General features: G+C 36.5%; 1 long non-coding RNA gene across 1 annotated transcript; it reads left to right on the forward strand.

Moving 5' to 3' along the window:
• The first annotated feature begins 3,297 nt into the window (after positions 1-3,297).
• On the forward strand, positions 3,298-6,070 carry LOC137386736 (uncharacterized). The gene is made up of 3 exons (XR_010977833.1): positions 3,298-3,415; positions 3,502-3,579; positions 5,972-6,070. It is a non-coding gene; the product is annotated as an uncharacterized lncRNA (long non-coding RNA).

Consider the following 6,070-nt stretch of genomic DNA (forward strand, 5'->3'; position numbering starts at 1 on the left):
CTATTCTAAAATGCAGCAAGGTGGCAGAGTGGAGCAGGTGGCAACATGCTTGGCTACTAAGCAAATGTTTATATTCAAATCTTGTTTGATGCATTTTTTTTCCAAATATCCAACTGTGGCTTTGGACGGACAGACAGATATGGCTCTTATTACAGTAAAGATTGTTATGTAATCATTTGCTAATGCTACACCTTGCAAAGCTTGCTTGTGTCGAACACAAATATTTCTGCTAAAGAATAATGGCTTTCTTGCTTACACTCGATGGCTTCATGTTATTCATCATTGTATCATTGGGACCTGGTTAAAAATGTACATACATTTTGATATAATATTTGAACATACATGTACAGCGGTTTGCCAAATAACTGATTCCTTTGTTGGATAACTAAATAAAATTATATTGTTTATGATGTGAAATGAGTAAATAGAAATGTATGTGGTGTAATCATATCTGTACAGATTGTCATCTTCAATCATTAAAAAATGAAATGTTCAGAATTTAGCTTACCTAATCATTCAAAAACATAATTTCACATATGTTTGGTTTTCATATTTGAAATCAGGATAAAATGTGAATTAATCAACTATATAATTCATGGCTGTTGACTAAACTCACAATGAGCAACAATCTTGGTAATAAGAATTTTAGTTTTTCAACAAAGGGTCCAGTTTATTTCACACAGCGCTGTAGGTGGATTTACTGTAGGTGTATGCATCACACTGCTGTAGGTGTATACACTGTGCTGCTGTAAGTGTATACATCGCACCGTTGTAGGAAAATACATCGCACCGCTGTAGGTGTATGAACCGCTGTAGGTGTATGCACCGCTGTAGGTGTGTGCACCGCTGTAGGTGTATGCACCGCTGTAGGTGTGTGCACCGCTGTAGGTGTATGCACCGCTGTAGGTGTATGCACCGCTGTAGGTGTGTGCACCGCTGTAGGTGTGTGCACCGCTGTAGGTGTGTGCACCGCTGTAGGTGTGTGCACCGCTGTAGGTGTGTGCACCGCTGTAGGTATATGCACCGCTGTAAGTATATGCACCGCTGTAAGTATATGCACCGCTGTAGGTGTATACATACATGTTTAAGTACAGGTCTTTGTAACTTTACATATCGTTGCTTATCCAGCAAAACTTCATCGTAAAAGCTAGCTGCAGAGCCCCACCATAGTCATTAAGTTTACATCATGAATTGACTCTCCAACATCTTGAGCAGAGTTGGATATAGTGGTGGTCACTATATATGTATGTATGCCATGTATGTATGTATCATTGAGTTGCTGGTTTCTTATACATAGAACAACTAAAACTATCCAGTTTCCAATGAAAATCAATTCAAAATTTGAATTGGTTTCCAATTGAATTCAATTTGCCTACAAAATGCAATCCTAAGAAATCATGAGCCCCTGTTTGATTATGAAAACATACAAAAGAATTTAATGTAGTTTAATACTTGTAGTTGGTATTCCATAATGTTGTCATAACAAAATTATGCTTTTTGTTCGCTGCCAAAGATTTGCTGCCATTTATTAAGTGCTTTGTAGAATTTTATGCTAACTATAATATTAAATGTTTTTTCAACATCTATCGCGGCAGAGCCTTCAGGTGCTACAATAACCTGAATGTCCTCATCTTGGTACAAGCATCAAGTATGATTTTGTTATGTCTGTTTCCTAAAAACATTTCTGAGGACACAGGCTACAGAATATTGGTGAATTCTGTCTGGATAGTGTAACTTGAAGGTTGATTTGCAACAAAATTCATATTACAGTTATTTGGTATCAAAAAGTTCACCATGACTTACTATGCTGTGTTGTAGGTGCAAAATATGTGGAAATTTGTTCGCAAGCTCTTAAAAGCTCAAAAATGAACAGGTAATCACAGCCATTAGAAGATGCCATAGGATGGAATCGCTTTATTTCGATTACATACTCAACAGGGTTATTGTTTTGACATGTGATGTTCTCACGTGAAATGAAAGGCCAATAAAAGGCTCAATATAAAACGTCTCGTAGCACTAGTTTATGACAAACACTTCGAGTTCTGCCGGAAAGCCCGTATCAAATATAAATGCTCGCTACTTTACAGTTTCATTTCAGCCTGGTCTAATCATCTAGTCGTAAGCTGATCATGTGACCCATACTCCTTGTCAAATGGCGCGAACAATTTCTGCAGCATTTTTTACTATCACAAGTGACCAACAGGCTCCTCATGTCTATCAGAGGATGATATGTACTCCTTTGAGCTAAGGTTAAAAAATTAAACTAATCTTTAGGCTTGGTGTTGAGATATCAATGCTCAAAGTGACAGCATTACAATGATAATGAAATAGACGCGTAAGGACAATAAACACCGTTTCATTGAATGCGTGAAGTATATTTGTGAAAATATTTCAGCAAAGAAGGTGGCGTGAAAATGTAAACAAAAGCACATCGTGTTTAACTACATCCCATTTGAGCCGTTTTGTAGAGGGATTCCACCCTATGGCGTTTTCGTGATGGCTGCGATTAACTGTTCAGTTTTTTTAGCTTTTAAAAGCTTGTAATCACATTTCTACATATTTTGCACCTACGACACAGCAGAGTAAGACATGGTGAACCCTTTAATACTAAATAACTGCAATGTGAATTTTGTTGCAAATCAACTTTCAAGTTGGCTCTGTTGGGTGAATATAACATACAGTTTATGATGCAACACATGATGTTACATACGGTTAAACATGTCACAGAGAGTGTTACATATGGTCTACCAAGTAACAGAGTGTGACATGTGGTTTAACATGTACCAAATATGTTAAAATACTGTTTAGCGTGTAACAGAGAGTGTAGCGGGCAGGACAGTCAGAATGTATGAGATAGCGTACCAAACATTTTAAAGTGTGACAGAGTTTAACACAATTACAATTGATAGTTTCAATCGGTTCGGCAAATAGCCTCATTTGTAAAAAGCCTAAGATTCTCAATGTCTAGACTCTTACACAGATGCTACTCGCACTACTCATACTGACTTGTAATAGCCCCATTACTCAAGTATGCATAGCGTACTTGAAATGGGCCTCAGATATTAGCCTATGAGAAGGCGGTAATGTACAAAGTGTGTCTAGAGACCACAGCCAATAAAACCCCTGCTACTCGTTGTCATTAGATTTTTAATATCGTTAGTTTCTTTTAGGCATCTTTAAAGGTATCAATATTCTTCGAAAGAGTCTTATCAGGTTTGAAAAGCTGCCAACTCGTTGCTGCCGCAGCAGCTACTACTTCAAATGATTACAACAAACTTGTCATCTTAAATTTGGCTTAGACTCATTCATTTTGATAATTTCAAGCAGAAGAATTTTACAGTCGTCTTGTTGAACAGCGCAAAGAGTCATATAAACAATTGATATGGTCAAGGACCGCTTGGATGACCTTAGTCAGGTAGGGGATGGCAGCCAGTCCAGCAGTCACAATAAATGTTATCATGCTGGCATCAAAAATATAATCGTTTCTTCTCTTTGTCATAGTATGAAGAAGAGGAGGATTTTCCTGACTTTTTTACTCACGATGATAGGGAGGAACACATTATTATTCTACTGAATGAGGTAAGATGTTCATTAGCAGCCCATGAAACAAATAATCCTTAGCGTACTTTACCTTTAATCCTTAGCGTAGTTTATAGATTAAAAACTGGCGTATATTTTGGTATAATCATTGCTAAAGGTATGGAACAGAGCCTTATAGCCTTGACTTACAGGATGTTCGGCCATACCAAGCACTCTACACAATGTACTATATACTATATGATATGCACAGTACACGGTACTCTAGACATTGTACATTGTATTTTATATATGCTACACAATAAGTACGACACTATTACATATTTCACGGTGTACCCTATATACTGCATTAGATGGAAAAATATGACATGCTAAGTATGATAGGTATACGCCACACTATGTATGATATGACACACTACGTATGATACATGATATGACACACTGTGTGTTATACATGATATGACACATCATGTGTTATACATGAAATGGCGCACTATGTGTTATACATGATATGACGCATTATATATGATACATGATATGACACACTATGTATGATACATGATATGACACACTATGTATGATACATGATACGACACACTATGTACCATACATGATATGACACACTATGTATGATACATGATACGGCACACTATGTACGATACATGATATGACACACTATGTGTTATACATGGTACAACACACTATGTATGATAAATGATATGACGCACTATGTATGATACATGATATGACACATTATGTATGCTACATGATACGGCATATTATGTACCATACATGATTTGACGCACTATGTATGATACATGATACATGATACATGATACATGATACATGATACATGATACATGATACATGATACATGATACATGATACATGATACATGATACATGATACATGATACATGATACATGATACATGATACATGATACATGATACATGATACATGATACATGATACATGATACATGATACATGATACATGATACATGATACATGATACATGATACATGATACATGATACATGATACATGATACATGATACATGATACATGATACATGATACATGATACATGATACTTGATACATGATACATGATATATGATACATCATACATTATAAATTCAACAGATTTCAAAAGTTAATAATCGGTGTATGGTATGGCAAATATCAAATCAGTTAGCCTACGTGAAATGAAAGATGCACGGGTTTCAGACACCTGCTCGCAATTAGACAATAAAATATACACATGTACATGCCCAATGTATATCATAATATACAATAGATTATTTACTAGCTAAATGCCCAGCATTGCTCAAATAATAATAAAGGCTTTTACACTGAAAATTTATTTCTAATCCACTTATAAAACATTTCCATTCTAACTTTTAAATGAAGGTGTTAGTTTATTTCTGTGTGCACCCTAAGTTCAATAAAGTTTATGCTATACACATATATTTATAGCATTTTGGGAAAAATTGGGCATGTATTTTTCTTCTAGCAAACTGGTAGTCCAGTGTTTCAGTAAAGATTGGCAGGTGTAATGAGTATGCTAGCAATTATTCCTGAGTCTGGCAAGGTGGCAGCGTGGCATAGTGGTTAGCACGCCTGTCTGCAAGACTGGTGTTGTTGAGTTCAATTTTAGTGCGACATGGTTTTTTCATTCCTAAAACATTATCGCTATAACTGTACATATGATAAAAAAACTAACAAACACTTAGAATTATATATATAGATTATATATATATATATATATATATATATATATATATATATATATATAGATTTAGACTTTAAATTAAACTGGAGAGCAGCTGTGATGTAACGATTAACACTCTGTACTGTCAAGAGGCAGTCATGTCAGTGGCTTGAGCCCCGCTAATAGACGTTAGGAAAAGCACCCAGTCGTAACTTGATTCTGTGCCTCAACATTGTTGTTTTGCCAGCGGAAGCTGCACATGATAAGAACGCCATTGCACTGTGGAGTTCTTTAGCTTGGTTGATTGTCTCTGTACCCGACAGCAAGTGAACATAAGAACTGCCTGAAAGGCAGCAGCTTAGCGGTAGATGGTCTCGAGACAAGTATTTGTGGAATTGGCATTCCATTTAGCCGCAATACTTCTGTGTGGCAGGTTTCTTTGGCAGCTTCTGTGCCTTTCACATAACTCAGGAGAGGTCGAAGCTAGAGAAGTCTTTGATCAATGCTAGAACCCAAAGCTTCGTCTTGATCATTTGTTTAATTTGGTTCAAAGCTGTGAAATAAATCAGCCATCGACAATAATGGCAGAGGCATGTCATGTATAACTCAATCAGAGCAGAGCCCACCATAACGCACGAGACCTTACAAATAGCTTCTACTGTCTTACAGATTCCTTATGGTTTTTGCTGATGGTTAATAACTATCTTCACACTGCAATTTGTAGGTCGCCATGGTGCAGAAGTCTATTGACAGAATTGGAGAGAAAGTGAAAAGTTTGCGAGCTATACATGGCCGAATGCTGGGCAATCCAGTTTACGACAGC

This window comes from Watersipora subatra, chromosome 2 (genome assembly GCF_963576615.1).
Source record: "Watersipora subatra chromosome 2, tzWatSuba1.1, whole genome shotgun sequence".
Lineage (NCBI taxonomy): Eukaryota > Metazoa > Bryozoa > Gymnolaemata > Cheilostomatida > Watersiporidae > Watersipora > Watersipora subatra.